Source organism: Protopterus annectens, chromosome 3.part1 (assembly GCF_019279795.1).
Source record: "Protopterus annectens isolate FY-2018-M chromosome 3.part1, PAN1.0, whole genome shotgun sequence".
NCBI classification, from domain to species: Eukaryota; Metazoa; Chordata; order Ceratodontiformes; family Protopteridae; genus Protopterus; species Protopterus annectens.
The window spans coordinates 400560118-400579107 of record NC_056732.1 but is presented as its reverse complement, the minus strand read 5'-3'; the positions used below and the strand labels follow the sequence as shown (position 1 = coordinate 400579107).

At 37.8% G+C, this 18990-nt stretch overlaps 1 long non-coding RNA gene across 1 annotated transcript in view; it reads right to left on the bottom strand.

The window, feature by feature from the left end:
• The window catches only part of LOC122798856, a 44101-nt gene continuing 25111 nt past the window's right edge, over window positions 1-18990 (bottom strand). The window contains exon 2 of the long non-coding RNA XR_006364313.1: window positions 1-1422. This is a non-coding gene — a long non-coding RNA (uncharacterized LOC122798856). The remainder of the gene's footprint in view (window positions 1423-18990) is intronic.

Genomic DNA, 18990 nt, shown 5'->3' with positions numbered 1-18990 from the left:
TGTTTGCAATGCACTTTAATGGAGCTTAACAGTCTTCTTTCTCAAAATTGTCTTGAAGTAATTATGATCATTAAGATCTCAATAAACTGAAGCATTCAGTAGGATTTGCCAGTTGTATTCACTGCAATTTAATTCATGATTAAATACCCTTCTCTGATAGTAACTTTGCCTCATCTAAAGTATGTAACCAAACAACTTAAAATTTGTACAATTCAACAAGTGTTTACAAGGAACACTTTTCACCCCTTACTGCATTAGCATGGGTGTCCTCATATATTCTTTTCTTTAAAGTAAATTTGGTTCTGCCAACATAAAAAAATGCCAGAATTTGTCCACCTTTGATGTTGAAAGTTTTCTTGCTCGCAAAAAGTGGACTATCTCCACGTCCCCCTTAATATTAGCATTGACTTAGTCATTTACAGTTACGTGCAATTACATATAAACTCAAACTGATATCTTCAGTGCGTGTCTGCCCATACGTTACATGGCCAACAACCTCTTTTCTGACTCCTAGACGATATTCAGTGTCTCTGCCATCCAAGTCTTTTTTTACATATTCTAAAACCATCCATGTAGGGTAGCCTCTGGCTAGGAACTTCTGTTTCACCAATGTCATCTCTTCATGAAATAATTATTCTACCCCAAATGGCCTACTAGTCCTAACCATCCAATCTTTTATGACATTCCTTTTATGGGGGTTGTATATTTTAGATTGCAAGTATGAGTTCCTGGTCACTTTTTACAACAAATCCTAGTATAAAAATAATGTTAATCAGGGATTTTGAACTTTTAACATCCGGCAAAATAACACCGACTGAATGATTTAAAAACTGAATCTTAAAGCAGCTGTACTAGAATTAACATGATTATAACTTATTTTTTGTAAATATTCCAGACCTTTACTACATAAAAACGTCATCAATAAAACAAACATTTTGTTTTAACAAACAGGGGTCACAATAAACATACATATTTTCCAACTGTGCCACCATAATGTTTCCATAAATCTTGGCACCATATCAGCCACCACAGAAACCATTTGACTTCTTTGAAAAAATAAAACAAAAAAATAATGTTTTTCCAAACAATGTTAAGACAGTCTATTAACACATTAATCTCTCTGTCAGGAAATACAAAAATACATTTGATATGTATTCCCTAAACCAAAGTACACCAAAATCATGTTGTATTACAGTATACAGATTAATCAAATTAGCTGTAATAAAATATTATTGTTAGATATAATAACAAGCTACAATTCTGAAACTAAACCCTTAGAATCTAAAATAAAAGACTTTGTTTTTTGCATAAAACTCTTCAACTTGTTCTTAATAAATTCTGAAAACATCTGCTTTGGATCCACCAGCTGCCGCAACTGGCCTGAAAGGTAGCCTTGTAGTTGACTTGTGAATCTACAGGATTCTAAACATAATAGAAATACACAGATTAAATACTGTCCAAAAATTCACTATACTGCAGTGTAATTACTGCATTGTCAGTTAGATAATCAATAAAACCATCAATATCTAAATAAACTGAAAAAATAGCCTGTTGGTCAGTGGCTACATAGCGGTCATCCTCATTCAGCATAAAACACATCATTTTCAATCATTACTTTTCATAAACACTGCTATCACACTTGCCAATTTTCACCATCCTTAGAGTCACATTCCCTCTTAAAGAAAACAGTGCTGGTCTTTCTTCTTTAGTGAAGTTAAAAACGTTTTACTAACAGATGAAGCCAACACGTTCCTAATATCTGCTTGATATGTAGCTTCAAAGCTACACATGACATCAACCAATGGGGGATTAAAACAGCTTGATTTATGTTATATGGTGGGAGTAACAATGCTTTTACTAATAAACAAACATGCAAGGTTTAACTTTCTGGTGAATTGTTTGACAGAAGTAATAATGTTAGCTAATGATGCTCTTTTAGTAGAGGCAAGTCTCTAACCTTTAGATAAAACAGCTGTTTTTGCTGGGGTTAACTTATGCGGACAGATTGATTTTAATGTCAATTGTCCCTCTACTGCCAGTCACCAAATCTCACTGTAAACTAAGGAATGTATTCATTCTCCCAGCTCTAGGAAAACTGCTCTCCATTTCTCATTGGGTAATTTCTCAATGGCCATATTCCTTATTTATTCCAAATTGTTCTCCCTTGACTTGCCTCTTTTCAGTGAGTTTTTTCATGCCCTTGCAGCAGGTGCGCTGCAACACTGAACAACATATTATGACTGAATCTCACCTCAGGACTTATTTCCTGATTTTCTGTTCAGTGAGGCAGCAAAACTGAGTTGAATGAGGAATTCCAAATGGACTGCTTGGGACAGGGAATTGTTTTCTGCATGTCCTTCAATAAAAAAGACTGGCCAGCAAGAAGCTTTGAATAGTTTCATTAAAAAGTACATGATCTGTTGGAATTCAACTGCTTATAATCACTGAAGTCCCTCAGGAATGTTTCAAGTTTATGGATTTTGAAAAGTTTACTTTATTTGTCAAGTTGATCAAAAGTGATATTCAGTTTACTAATAAATATCTCATCAGAAATTAATTTGATTATCAATAGAGTCATAGTCATTTAACTCAGAAATACAGTTTTCATTAAAGCTACATAGCAAGCACATACAGATAAAATTTGCTTCCTCATTATTGGCATGCCACTTTCTCCTGATGTGAACTGGGAAACTCGTGTTTGTAAGCATTCTGTTGGTCCTAAAGCTTTAAAGGACTCTCACAGTTTAAAAAACTCTGTGATAAAAAAATTAACTCTTTAGCTGTGCAAAGTTTAAGAGGTTTTCCTTTTATGTTTTAGATGAGGTCAAGTTAACTACCAGAGAAGGGAATTTAATCAATGAATTAAATTTGCAGGGACTACAACTGGCAAATTTTACTGAATGCTTCAGTTTATTGAGATCTTAATGATCATATTAACTTCAAGGCATGCTTGAAAAAGAAAGGTATTAACCACTATCAAGTACTTTATGTTTGTACTCTGTTTTTCATTTCCTGACAGTGTTACTGCATTTTTTACTGGCATGTTTTAGTGTTGTCTTGAGGTAGGGTGTTGGAAATTTCTTACAACTTTTCATTATTTTCCTTCTTGTATTAAATGGTTTATTAATACAGGAGTTCCACCACAGAGGTTTATTCTTGAATTTACCTTTATATTTAGGGTACATGCAGCTGTTTAGATGCTGGTAAAAACTGGAGGTGAAAAAACAACCCTCTCATCTGAGGCCATTTGTCGGGGAAATGTTGGAAATTTTGTGTAGGTCCTCTATAAGTTCAAGTAGGTCTGAATTATGGAAGTCCCTACAGATGGTTTCATTTGGTGGAGTGGTAGTATTATTAAGCCTGAGTGAAAAGATAACTTATTTGTGGTCAGATTTTACCAAGAATGAGCAGATGTGTGGTGGTGTACAGGCCAGGTGGTGGGGCTAGCTTGGTAAGGGCCACATCAAGGATATTAGAGCCTCTTGTGGGTAGTTTTACAATTTGATCCACTGCACTGGTATTAACAAATATTAGGAAATGTAACTGAAGAAAACAAGGCACAGAAACACGACCGGAAGCATAAAATGTTAAAAGTTTAATGAGGTAAGCGTTTTCACACCAAATACTAGTGCTTCTTCAGACCACATAAAAAAAACGACATCAGCAAACACTTTTAATATATTCACTCTAGTTCAAAGCAGCCAATAAACATCAGAGAAGGGTAAAATCTTAGCTACAGCTTGTATCATTTAAAGAGACATCGTGCTTTCAGTCCAGGTTTAATAGAAACCCTGTCATTTAGACCTGGGTATTTAGCAGCTTGCCATAAAATAATCCAATGCAATTCCCTGCTTTCAGTGAAATTTTTCACATCACCTCCACATATATGTTCAGGAATAATTTCAACAACTTGAAATCTAAAGCCATGTTCATTTTCATTCTACATACAGTGTCTAGCTAGTGAATTTTTAGTGTCACTTTCCTAATACAATACATTTATTTATTTATTTATTTGCTGTTGGTTAACCAGGATAGTCCATTGGGCCAAGAGAACCTGTTTTCAATGGAGTCCTGGGGAGAAAAGCTCCATTACAGATTACATATTATAGAGAGTTATATGCAGATTACATATTATAGAGATTTACATCCAAATTATTGTACATGACATCACGAGGAACAGTGATTACAATGAGTAAAGTTAAGCATTAATACAATCAAATAATAAAACATATTAAAGTTGAAATCAAATTATATCATAGGCACAAGGATAAGGAAGTCAGTAGATAAGGCTTTCAGGAGGATAGGAACTATTAAGGAATAGATTACTGTCTGAGGTAGAGAGAGTAAAGGGTGGAATACAGTAGAGAGTATAGAAAGATTATGTGAAGTAGGAGCAGGAGCATTCCCATGTGGATGATAGGTAGGAGTGGAGTGATTTTTTAAAGGTAGGAAGGCTAGTGATGGTACGAATGGAGGGTGGGAGGGAGTTCCATAGGCGTGCTAGTGAAAATGAGAGGAGGTTTTGTCCTGGGGGGCGATGGGGTCTATAGACTTCTATTAGGTTTTGATTAGTAGATCTAAGAAGTCTTTGAGTATGGTGAATTTTAAAGGTAGTGGACAGGGAGAGACAGAGGGATGGTTGAAAAATGAGTTTGTGTGCATATGTTAGTTGAGTGTAGGAGAGGTAGTTGGGAAGTTCAAGCCAATTTAGTTTGTGGAGTGGTACGCAGTGATGGGTTGAAGAATTATTGCTAGTGGCAAATTTGGCTATTTTATTATAACAGGTTGAAAGTTTTGTTTTGAGAGATGATTGTAGATTAGTTAAAAGAGGGGCACCATAAAGGAGGGAGGGTAAGAGAAATGTGGTAGAGAGAGTGAGTTAGGTAGTAGGTGAGAGGAATTGTTTGTGACGATACAGCAGGCCTAGTTTTTGGTGGGTTTTTTAATGTTTTGTAGTAGATGGGACTTGAAAGTAAGGTTATTATCAATTTGGACTCCTAGAAGCTTGGCTTCAGTTACCAGTTCAAGTGGGTTATTATTTTGACTGGTGATGGAGAATGGTTGTTGATCTAGTGTGTTGGTTTTAGAGGGGGTCAATATCATTAGTTTTGATTTAGCTGCATTAAGTGCAAGATGGTTGTCTTTCATCCACTGTTCTGTGGTGGAGAAGGCATCTTGAGTCAGCTTTTGGAGAGTTGGAATGGAAGATGAAGCACAGATGATTGTAGATTCATCTGCATATTGGATGATGTTAGCATAGGGGATAGAGTGATAGTAGTCATTTACAAATATATTAAAGAGAAGGGGTCCTAATATGGAACCTTGTGGAACACCTGTGGGGCTATTAAGGAAAGAGGAGATGGATTTTTTCCACTTAACAGCTTGATGCCTGTCTGAGAGATAGCTGGTGAACCAATTTAGAGCAGAAGGTGAAAGGTTTAGCTTGGAGAGTTTAGTTAGAAGTAAGTTATGGGAGATAGTGTCAAAAGCTTTGGAGAGATCAAGTAGAATGGCAGATACAGTGAGGCCAGAGTCTCTAGCCTTGTTCACATTTTCGAGGAATGATAGGAGGGCTGTCATAGTGCTGTGATTGGGACGGAAGCCGTGTTGAGTAGAAGTTAGTAGGCTGTTGTCTAGTAAGTAGGGAAGGGGTTGAAGGTGAATACATTTCTCTAGAATTTTTGAAATAGGAGAGAGGATAGCAATGGGGCGGAAGTTGGTAATGCTAGTATTATTTCCTCCTTTATGGCAGGGAATTATATAAGCCTTTTTCCAGATTTGAGGAACGTGACTTTTTTGGATGGAGCGGTTGATTAGGATACTAATTGGCAGGGCGATAGCATCTGCAGCTATACTGAGGAAGTGTGAGGGGATGTTATCGGGGGCATTGGTGCAAGGTTTTAGCTTTTTCAGGAGTTTTTTGATAGTGGAAGTAGGGATTGGTTCCAGGGAGAATCTAAGTGGTTGGGAGGTAGTAGGATGACAGAGTGGAGAAGGAGGAGGAGTAGGGGGGGGAAGGAGGAAGTTGGAAGTGGATGGTGGGAGGAGAAGGAAGAGGTTAGTTTGGAAATGTAGTCAGTGAAAAAAAAGAGTTAAACTCGGTGGCAAGGTCATTGTCTTGTACGCTTGGGTTGGGGTTTGGGTTTTCAGTTGTACCGGGTTTTAAGAGGGAGGTTATACCTCTCCAGAAGTTTTGTGGGTCATTTTTGTATTTACTTTGAAGAGAAGAGTAATAGTTGTGTCGGTCTGCTGTGATAAGCTTTTTTACTGAGTTACGAAGACTTTTGTAGTCATTAAGAGTAGTGTGAGATTTGTGCTTCAGATAGCGGGCCCAGGCTTTATCTCTTAGTCGCATGGTTTTTAGTGTATTTTTAGTTAGCCAAGGGGTAGTTTTGTTTTTTATTCTTCTGGTTTTTAAGGGAGCATGTGTATCTAACAGGTTTAAAAAAGTGGAATTAAAGTGAGTGATAGCACTTTCCAGGGGAAGAGTTTTTAGTGGGTACCAGTTAAGGCATTTTAGGGAGTTAGAGAAGGCTTCTGGGTTGAAGTTTTTTTGGTCTCTGAAAGTGATGTAGTTATGAGAAACTTGTAGGGAAGAAGAGAGGCGTGTGGCAAAGATGGGAAGGTGGTCACTTATTGAGTCAGGAAGAATTCCACTATCAGGGTAATTGTGGGGGTGAGAGACTAATATCCAATCTATAGTACTGCCAGAAGAGAAGTCTTTAGAGGGCCTAGTAGTGGAGTTGATGAGTTGAGTGAAGTTATACAGGTTGAAGTTAATGGAGGGGGTATGGGATTGAATGGTGGACCAATTGATGTTAGTGTCTCCCAAGATGATGGTTTCGTTAGAAATATTGGAAGAGAACCAGGAGAGGATATCTTCCAGTGTGGGGATATTGTCGCCTGGGGGAATGTAGAGTGAGGCTATGCATATATTTTTGTGTTTATTTAATCGAAGTAGGCCTATAATTAATTCTGCATTGTTGAATTGAGGAATAGCTTTATTGTATGGAGTAATGGATAGGGAGGATGAGTATAGTAGAGCTACACCACCTCCTTTTCGCTGGGTTCTGTCTGCTCTGATAATGGAGTAGTTGGCAGGAATTATCTCCACATCTTTTATATGGGGTTTTAACCAGGTTTCAGATATGCCTAAGATATCTGGTTTATTATAGTGTAACCAGGCTTGAAGGTTTGGAGCTTTGTTCGTTAAGCTTTGTGCGTTCAGGGATGCTAATTGAATGGATTTTGAAGAAGGGGGGAGGTGTTTGGGCCTGGGTTAGGATGTACATCCCCAGCTAAAAGTAGAGATGTTAGAATTTCTATTGTATAGTATGGGTTTTTGTGTTTTTTGTCATAAATAGTAGAGGTTGTAGGAGATATGTTTGGTAGGGTGTGGGTAGTAGTTTTTAGTGAAATAAGTTTGAAGTGAAAGCAGAGATTGGGTTTGATAGGGTAAAGTGTAGGAGATATTGGTATGACTGAGTAGGGGTGAAGTAAGTGGAGAAAGGAGGTTGTGTGATAGAGTGGGGAGTGAGATAGCTTGTTAGGCTGGGTAAGGTAGTAGATGAAGGTTAGGTAAAGTAAGAGAAGTATTTGAATGGAGAAGAGTGTGTGCTTTGGATGCATGTTTGGGTTTTTATGGGATATTTGTGGTTAGTAGTAAGAGAGATTAGGGATGTGTGGTGTATAGAGAAAGGGGTTGATGGGATTTGTGGTGGAGGAAAGTTGTGCAGGGGAGGGAAATAAAGGAGGAAGGGGTGGAGTTGTGGGAGAGGAAGTAGGTGTGGTTATGTGGGTATAAGTATGGATGTGGTGGGGGGTACGTGGGATTTGGGGGTAGGGTAGGGGAGCGGAGTGAGCCTGTAGGGCGAACGGAGCAGGGAAGAACAGAAGGAAGAACCAGCAGCAGAAAAAGTATCAGCCACTGCAGCTGTAAAAGCAATATAAGCAGGTAAAAGTATGTGAATAAAAAGGTAAGATAACTAACTATCAGAAAAGAAACAGAGGGGCAAGTTATCTATGGTATTCTGTTCTGGGGTGGAAGAACCAGGATATAGTTGGAGAACAATGGCTCAAGAGATACCTAGGCAGCTACTTAGGAGGGGAGCCAAATAAAAATAAAAGATATATTGCCCTATGGATGGTAAGTGCTGCCACCTAGTGGTGAAATAGAGATAGGCAGGCTGAAAAGGGGGTGGAGGACACTTAACCTGTATGGAGGGAAATATGTAGGACTCAGTTGACCAGAGGAGGGGAGTAAGGTCTTGTGGTCTACGGTAGGCTGCTGGCTCACTTACAAGGGAAGTTATAGGAAAATACAAACGTTAAGTAGGTAGTTTGCAAAGACAGTAGTTGGTGTTAGGCTACCTACATTCCCAAAAGTTACTGAGGGGCAGTCTTCAGTAGTACTTCTTTAGTCCAAACTCAGAAAAAAGTAGCGAACAAAATTCACCAAGCCACCATAAACGGATGCAGGAGACTCGACTGCAAATAACTCAGTTTTAATGTGTGAAAGTTTCACCCAACACGAACACAGAAACACAAATCTAATTGCAACAAATCCAAAAACATGAACGCCTTCCTGATATATGCGTTTTCGTCCAAATGGACTTCATCAGATTCCATTTAAAACTAAAACATACTTCTTTTATATAAATTTAAAAAAACTTGACCAATCAATTCACAAGATACTTTATAATTCATCAAATCAAGCCTCTAATCTAATTAATAAATTTCTTTAGTCCAACAATAACCAGCAACTTCCAGGGAAGAGTCAGGGGTATTGGCGGGAGGTATTCCTTAGGCTTGTGATGAATGGGGGGAGCTTCTGGAGAGAGTTTTCTGGTGTGGAAATTTTTGTGTTGAAAAGTCCGTTTTCGTCATATTTCCACGTTGGCGACTGTTCTGCTCCCTGGAATTGGTTTACTTTGTAGCTTTACGTCGTATATGAGTGAAATCAGAGGTCAAAGTTCATGGTGGCTGCTTTCTTCTACTCTAATGAACAGTTGGAACATGAAGGTTTAGAAAACGGCTCGCGAGCACTATTCTCGAGGTTGCCGGTGTCTAAAGTTGTCTCCAAGCATCAGTACTTCTGTATCATAACACAGCTCAGCAGTAAGTTTCAGCAATTTTCTGTGACTCCTGCTGTAGAGTTGAATGCCACCTCATACTGAACAAGATATCATCCAGTTGGTCCTGCCGCATGTAAATCATCCCTGGTGTCTCCTGACTTGAGGTACCCTGGATTCCTGACTGTTGAAAACTATCCAACGCGAATGCTTAAAATTTCCCTTTGCTGTTCTGGTCCCCCAAGCTTAAGCTTTTTTCATTTCATATCTCAACATGAAGGCGATAGCATCGCTTGCAGTATCTGTTTGCTGTTCATAACCAAATATTGGGCCGAGAACATCCCTCAAGTCTCAAAAAAATTTTAAATCACTATACAACAATTACTATTAGGAAATCAAACTGAATACTCCCTGACTCGTTCCATCAATGACCTGTTAGTTTTTCCTACATGGAAACTGTGGCAAACTGTGCATGTCACCAGAAAAATCATACTGCTTGTTCGACAGTTAGCTTTAACTTCAAATTTATACTCAAACTGGGTGACTGGATGAATAAAACATGCTGATGTATTAATAAATATACAAAGATTGCATGTAAGGCATTGTTTAGTACCTGCCCAACCACCACTTAATCTCTTATCTTTTTCTTTTGCTTTTTTATAGCAAAGCTGCCTTTTAAGAGATTTCTTGTTCTTAAAAGCAAAATTTGGTCAGTGACCAACAACGTTTGAAATATCATTGCCTAAGCTCAATATAGACCAATTCGACTTAATAATGTTCATTATGCCAGTCATATGACTAGTATAAATAAAGACATAGGCACACTATTCCTATTACTAATGGCCTGGGGAGACTTTGCTTCAGAGACTTGGTTTGAAAAATGTGGCTTTGCCTTATTTACCCTTTGTGTAACTCCCATACCAATGTTCCTTTCAACCTCACATGCTTTACAGCCCCTTTCATGAAATTCTTTTCTAAGCATCTGGACATCTTGCATGAAAATTTCATCACAATTATTCAGTCTTGACACTCTCATTATTTGACCCTTGATAACATTCTGAAATATATGGCTGGGGTGCATACTGTCCCTGTGCAAGATGACATTCCTCCTACAAGATTTTCTATATAATTTAGTCTGGAGGCTCCTAACTGTGTCAGTGCTGACCAGCACATCTAGGAAATCTATTTCACTAATAGAGAACTTGTATGTGAATTTTAGAAAAGAGGTAGTGGACTCCAAATGGCTACTGAACAGCATAAGACTTAGCCCATAACTGTGTATATTATTGTCTGAAATTGAAGCGGCATGATTTTGATGTTGTCTACTATGTTTTATCTATGTTTGTAACCCTACTAAAAACTGCATATTATACTTATCTCTAAATGTTTCTATTGTTCCTAAAGTATTTGTACTCTGCTTTCTGGAGCTTTTCTCCCAGGGTCTCCACTGAAAATGGATATATATCCAGTTGGACATTCCCAGTAAATAAATGTAAAATAAAATAAAATAATAAATCATTAAATAAGCTGTTCTTCAGTCCCCCCCCCCCCACAAAAAACAAGTCATCTACAAATCTCCTGTAGAAGCTCTCAAGTGGGACATACTCATCCAAATTTAACAGGGAGTTGTTCTCCCACTCAGCCATAACTATGTTGGCATAGCTATTGGCACAGGGTGTGCCCATAGCTACGCCAACCATCTGTAGAAACAGATGTCCTTCAAAAAGAAATACATTCTTTTCTAACACAATTTCCAGAAACATACAAATAAGATCAATTTTACTAGGGGTATACTCACTGTGTTTAACAAAGAATTCATGTACCACAGAAATTCCCAAAGAATGAGGGATGGCAGTAAATAATGATACAATATCCATTGTTACTAACAAAAAAGCCATCTCTCAGCTTCCCATTTACACTATATTTGCATAAGTCTTCGAGAAACTGTTTGCTGTCTCTCAGGACCTGTTCCTGTCTCTCCAATAGAGGTCTCATGTTCTTTTCAATATATATATAGAAAAGGGCTCTGTGAGGCAACCACTACCTGAGACAGTAGGTCTAAATGGTGGTTGTGATGCATTCTTATGTATTTTTGGGAGTCTGTGGAAAACTGGAATCACTGGGAACTCAACAGATAAATAGGTGTGTAATTCATTGGTAAAAATATGACTGCAATAACAGAAACAAAGCAGCATCAACCTCAGCTTTCATAGTATCTATCGCATCAAAATTAATTCTGGCATAAACACTCATCTAACAAAGTAGAAAAAATAGTATTACAATAATATTCATAAATTGGTTGTCACAAATTTGTTATTAATGAGAGTGTGCCTTCTGTCAATCAGGACAACAGAGTGAATCTACGGCAGAAGTTAAATAAAGGGCAGGAATGGGTGCAAACTCAAAAATAAGCTTTTACCTTTCTTCATACCTACGCAAACATGCCAGCTAACTTTGCTTGTGTATTTATGAAGAATAGCTTCTTACACTGCAAAAATGCACTGATATATTTTATTACAGTGAGTTTGAAAGCTGTAAGCATCCCTTGGGTCTTAAGGACCAACAAGCTGCCTACAGACAAGAATTTGCCAGAAAACATCAGGAGAATGTGACATGCCATTAAGAAAGAAGACATGTCTGCTACATGCTCTTCCTTTGAAAATTTAACGAATGTATAATTTACAAATTAAATAACTCTACTGATAAACAACTTAAATGTTCAAAGATTTGGTCTCTGATATGATACTAATTAGTAAGTTAGATATTGTTTTTGATAAAGAAAATCAATTAAAAATACATAAAAAAATCCTGAGAGACTTCAATGATCACATGCAGCTGAATTCCAACAGTTCACATACTTGTCAGTCAACTGCTTCAGTGCTTCCTGCATGCCTTTTTTTTAAATCAAAGGGTATGCTGAAACCTACCCTTCATCCAAGCCATCAAGTTGGAATCCTCCATATGACCTGGTTTCATACCCACAGATAGCCAAGAATCAGGGAGGATCTCTAGGATGAAGTTCAATCAGAATAATGTGTTCAGTGATGCAGTGTTTCCTGTGACAGAAAGGAATGGAGAAATTCACCAAGAGGAGACCATCAAGGGAGGACATTTTACAACAAACAATGAATGTGACAAATGAGCACTCACACATTGAGGTAAAGTGAGCTGTTTTCCTATAAAACCCAGAACTGTTGGACACGCTACACTTAAAGAAATCCCAATCCCTTAGAGCCACACGCTCCAGGGATCTAAACCTTGTCATCACAATAAACAAAACATGCTGGAGGGATAGGTTCCTGACCCAGAGACTCCCCAGATTCTGGAATAGACTGCCCATACATGTCAAGCAGAGCGCCTCTTTGGCCCTCTTCAAAAGGAACCTTGACGATTGGATGGGAGAAAGGAAATTCACCCCAGGGATCACGTCAGTTGCCCTGCTAGACAGGGGTCCAGGAAGTAAATAGTGTGGGAAGAAATAGCCAGGGAATTGTTATGGCTAGGCTTGTATAGGCCCTGGGGCCGATAGCCTAGTACCAACCTATGAACCTATAAAAGGGAAAGAGAACATGGATTATTATTGGCAGCAGGAACAACACCCCAAGTAGACTCAGAGAATTTTTCCTCAAGTAGACAGCAAATGTTGGAGGTGTGATGAGGAAGAAAGAAATAATTGGGAACATATTTTCTGGGAGTGTAATGAGTTGGCAGACTTTAAAGATCCCATGCAGAATACTCTATCAGGGATAATGGGTGAGCAAATTGGTGTATCTCGTGAAATTATATTTCTGAGCTATGATGCAGAATCGGAATTGCCTAGATATAGTAAGAACTTGATGAGTCTGGTTATGGTGGCTGCCAAAAAAGCAGTTATTAGAAAATGGAAATCAAAGTCTAAACCAGCTGTACTAGAAGTAGTGAATATAGTAACAGACATAAAACAATTGGAACTGGTATCTTTAGAAAAGAGGAGGAGCAAATTACATAGAAAAATGGGAATTGTGAGAACAATACATACAGGGGGGGAATGAGGTTTAAAAGAAGGCGGGATTTAAATAAGCTATGTAATGGTTGACTGACAAAGATCTGGTATATTATAAGTAATATATAATGTTTGCAACTAAAATTATGTCAATATGGTTTGTGGTGTATAATGCTTACAACTATGATTATGTCAATATAGTTTGTTTTCATTTACATAAATATATAATTGCCTGTGTCATAAGTGATAATTTAATAAAGATGTATCTTGTTTTAAAAAATCTTTGGCTCACAGGGAGATGCAGAGACCAACAACAGAGTGTTTGCTGGTCTCAGAAATGGTAAGTGACAATTTTTCATTTAAAATCTTCAATCTGTCTTCAGAAAAGTTAGCCCCATCCAAAATGGATATTTCATCTAAAACTTTGAGATTTACACCACAAAGTTACATTTTTCATGTTTACTTGTTAAGAACAACATTGTTTCATTATCATCCTCCATAAACATACTACTTTAAATCCTCTGCTGGTTGATGTCATCAACAGAATTAACACAATATGTGAATCATATATTAGGAAGATGTTGGCTTCAGCTGTTCATTGCAAAGTTTTAACCCCCCTAAAGAAAAAGGTAAGTATGTTTTCTTTTAGGGAAATCTGAGTTTAAGAATTAGGAAAGCTGCCAAGGTTGTGATGTTTCTTCTCATGAACAGTATAAGTATGGAAAAGACATGCTTTTTATGCTGAATGCTTCCTATGTAGTCACTGGCCAACAGGCTTATTCAGACGTTAACTCCTTTACTGATTATTTAATTGACCATGTAGTAATTAAACAGCAGCTGAGTAAAGTTTTGAAGGTATCTAATCCATGCACTATCATGTTGGGAATCCCAAAGATCCAGAAATCAACTACGAGGCCATTTTTCAGGCCAACTACAGCAGCCAGTGGATTTAAAACATAGTCTTTTGCAATATTTACTGAGAAAAAGTTAAGAGCATTATGTAATCCATTAAAGCTTTTATTTTTGGACTCTAAAGGCCTTTACTGCAAAACTGAAACCTGTTATTGTATCCGACAGTGATACTTTTGTTACAGCCAATATAATTAACTTGTATTCTGTAACTGCACAAGATTTTGGTATACTTTGTTTAGTAAATACCTATCAAACACTTTAACATGTTCAGATTAAGAAATTAATTTGTTAGCAGCCATTTTTTGAATAACATTTTGTGTTTGTTTTTAATACATTTTTTTCAAGCAAATCAAGGTGGTTGCCATGGCAGCCACTGTGGTAGTAAACTTTGCAAACACTAACAGCACAGCTAGAAAATATGCATGTTTACTGTCACCCCTGTTTAAGTTTCCTAATCACACTTTGTTTTACTGATGACATTTTTTTGTATGGACTGGCGGCGTGCAAGACTTACCAAATAATATGAGTACCTTAATTCTAGTACAACTTTTATGAGGATAGGTTTTACATATCCAGTCAGTATACATTTTCTGGAAGTGACACTATCACAAAACCCTGATGAACATTACTCTTACTTGGAATATAACATTATTCATGGCTCCCTACCAACATGTTGGCACTCTGTGTCAAAAAATCGAACACTCAAGAGAAGAGCGAATTTCAATCATGATTCTTCTCCCTTAAACTTCTTTTTCTGCAGGGGAGCAAGGCCCCCTGCACCCCCACATGCAAATTAATATATATGCCAACTCTAAGACTGCTACACCTCGGAGAAAAGGGACTATTCCAGGAATTGGCCATCTTGGACTTAGTACATGTAAGTTATATGTAAGTACATTTTTTGTGCCATTCAGTCTCCATGTTTGGGACTTGTTCTAGCAGGTCATGACATTTCAAATGATTACCAGTATGCATAACTCCTACATTACAAAAACTGTCATAAAGTGTCAGACAGGAAAAGTAGGTTACTTTGGTATAAGGAATGTTTTATAAACAGCCCAAATTACTGAAACAGAAGTTTCTAGCTAGCAGTTACCACTCTGAGAAGTTGATTTCAGAATGTGAAAGAGAAGTCTTGGACAGTAAAAACACTGAATATCAGTCAATAACAAATATCAGTCAATAACCAGTGAAGAGGTTGTTGGCCATGTAGCTTATGGATGGACACAGTGAAAATCTGAATATGAGCTGTTTTAGTACATAGTTCAGACACTACAGTAACTGACATGCCATTAAACATAACTGTAAAATACTGACAGACAATGCTGATACTAAGGGGTGGTAGGAGACAGTCCGCGTTTTGTAAATGAGAACAATTTCAACATCAACATTTCACAAGCTATGAGCTTTGTGATGCTGGATGAACAAAAAAAAAACTTTAAAGCAATGAATATATGAGCACAACCATGCTATTGCAGTTAAGGATGAAAAATGCTCCTTTTAAACACTAGTTGAATTGTGCAAATTTTGAAAGCTTTTTTGTTTTATGTTTTAGACAAGATAAAGTTAACTATTACTGAAGGGGATTTAATCAATGAATAAAACTGTAGCAAACATAGCATGCGAATCCTGTCCATGGTTTTGTTTTACCCAGGTCTAAATGATCATATTAACTTCAAGTCAGTTTTAAAAATGAAACCTATTAAGCACAATTAAAGTGCACCACAACCATTTATGCATTCCCCAGATTTAATAAACTCCATGTAGGAATAGTGTAAGCCCTACATGGAGTGTACCATGACCGTGTCTGCAGCTCCCCCTCGTCAGCGCACCTTGCATATTAATGAAGGCGTGCAACTGAGAGAGAGCCATGTAACACGGTAACTGAATCAGTGTAGTGTAGAGGGTGTGTTACTCGGAGATGAGAAACCCACCCCCTGTACTGTCAAAGTGCCGGACGGCACTGAAATATAAATGTAAACCATGTGTACTACCCCAATTTTCTTTTTTGCAGGGGGTGTGTTACAGTTTCCATAACACACCCCCTGCACTGTCAAAGTGCCGAACGGCACTGAAATATAAATGTAAAATGTGTTTACCTCCCCAATTTTCTTTTTTGCAGGGGGTGTGTTACAATGTCTGTAACACACCCCCTGCACTGTCAAAGTGCTAGATGGCACTGAAATATGAGTGAAAATGTCATTTCCCCTTTTTTTATTTTAATATAATTTTCCCCCATGTTTGCTCGGCACAGCACAGTGTAGCACTTAGCAATGAACATGTGCCAGATATCTAGAAACAGAAACCAGATGCTTTTAATTTTAATGGAAAAGGTCACATTTAAGCATAGCTGAGCGGGTTTGCAGTGCTTAAACATAACTGAAATCTATATAAAAATTTTTAGCTGAAATCTTCACATCCATGTTAGCTGAATGGTTATAGTCATGGCCTTGTGTGCAGTAGGTGCATGGTTAAAATACACAGACAGGCCATTCAGATTTTACATCTGATAGCATTAAGTTACACATTTTTTTTATTGACTTAGTTGTTGATATTTGTTAACCGGGTTAGTCCTGCTGGTCCAGAAGCCCATTTTCAGTAGAGATACGAGGAGAAAAGCTCCAGTTACACACAAGTGTCCAATACATTACATGACCTAACTGTATGTATTTTAATTACATTATGTTGGGGTGTGACTGTAAAGTAAAATACATACACTTAACAATAAAGTATCATTAATGAGCTATTAATGTCAATATATTTTTATTTATTATTTAAAAATCTGGTTTGCCCTTTGCTAAGCTCTGCTAAGCACTGCTAAGCCAAGCCAAGCAATGCTTAAACAGGACCTGTTTTAGTAGTACTTAGTAACATACAGCTCCGCTTTGCTGGTTTGGGCACTGCTACGCAATCCCAGTTTAAGCAGTCCTCAGCTCAGCTAAGCAGGTCTGCGCACTGCTAAGCATTCCCTGTCTAAGCACTGCTCAGCTAAGCTCAGCGGGTTTGAGAGGTGCTAGGTGGAACTGAGCATTTTTAAAAATGGCCAATGGTGGCAAAGGGCAGGAAAACAGCCTTATTTAATAGGCGGGAATACAGCCAGAATCTGTTGCAGCTCAATCTTGGCAGAGACTATGGCAGGTGTTGAAGAGGGTGCTTGCTTTCGGGCGCAGCGCTGGGGCATTTTGAAGTCCAGGGTCATGGTTGGGCTCCTTGTTAAAGACTATGACAACCAGCTGCTGCAGGGCCAGTACCATGGGTCCAAATATAAATCAGAGGCCTGGGACCAGCTGGCATGTGACTTCACCACTGCAACTGGCATCCCCCCGCATTGGTAAGCAGGTGCGTCATCATTATGATGATCTGAAGCATAGGAAGGGGGGGTTTCTTGGTCTAATGGATCCAAGAGACTCGGGACCGCAATGCCCCACAAGTTTGTAAGCAAAGGAACCATTGACTTACCAAATTCTAGTATGAATATCTGATAGACAGGTATGCATAATGGTGTGTTTTCCCCCACAGCTGCAGAGGAGAGGGCTCCCAACCTGAAGGCCCATGCAGGGCGCCTGGCCAGGATGCGCTGAGAGTGTGGTGAGTACAGATATATCTTGCAATATATAGTAATCTAATTAAGAAAGAGTACAGTAGTAACTGCCAGTAGGTATATTCTGTTGTGAGTGCACTGCAATGAGTGAAGTCATACACCTGGACTGATATAAGTGAGTATTACCAGGTACAGTTCACTATAGATGAAAGCATGAAACACGCTAATGTTAAGGAAAGAAAGTTAATACTGCATTAATAATTATTTGGGAATAACATGTGTATACAGTATTAATACATGTTCTGGTAATAAAATGGCATTCAAAATGTGAAGGGAATAAATTAACTGCATTTCTAATCTACAGGAAATACAGTACAACTGCAGTCAGAATTGTGAAGAAATAAAGTTAGTATTGCATAGGTTGCAGAATAACAGCTGTCTTTCAATGCCTGCATTATTTAAAGTGTAGAACAATAAAGATTGTCAGATATATACCAATCACTGTGTCATGTCACCCTCAATAAATCTGTGTTCTGCTAATTGTTGTGTGTATTCTGGACTGTTCAAGAAATTAAATATTACAGGTGCTGTGAAGTAAACATGGGTATAACACCATTAAGTGATCGAAGGTTGGCCAATAAAGAACTGTTATGCTAAAGTGTAGATGTGGAGCTATAGTACAAGATATAATGCAATATGATATTTGTTCTGCACTAAGATCTGAACCTAGAGTAGTACTAAGGTATTATAGTGTGTTTCTCCCAGGAATGTCTTGTGTTAACCTTTGCATTTCAGCTATATGCATTCCTTAACGTAGGTATGCTGATGCAGGCAATATGAAACTGAGTAGCTGTAGACTGCAAATATACCATCTGCAAATGGATATGAGTCAGGTAGGCAACCCAACACCCCAATATGGTCTGTACAGATCCCACATATTCCCATCCACTAGCGGTTGATTGTGAACACCTGCATTCCAAGTATGAATACACAGTTCACCTTTTTATCCCTTTCCTCCTTCTGTCCTTTTACACATTTACCATAGAATATCATTCCCATATTCATTTCCTCAGAACTTTCCCAACTATAAACAATTTAAAAATTTTCACAAAAAGAAGTTATTCATTTTACATTCTAAAAAAGCAATGATTTGCAGTTCCATCTGCCTTACAATTATACTACCTTCTTTCTGCTATTGCTTTATGTTTCATATTTCCTTTAACAAGTAACATGTTTAACAACATTCTCCACAAAAAAGTTCTTACCTTCATAGAATCTTCAGACCTTTTCCTTCTCTGCTTTATTGCATTTTTAACATCTGAAAAAATCACTCCATGGATATACAAGAAAAAAAGTTTCCATATTTTTTTCATACCAGTCATTCCTTCTCTCAATACATTTATCAAATTGTAATTTCCTTAACTTTACCTTGTTTACATATTCCTTCCTTCCATAATCACTTTTTCATGCTTCCTTTTCTTTTT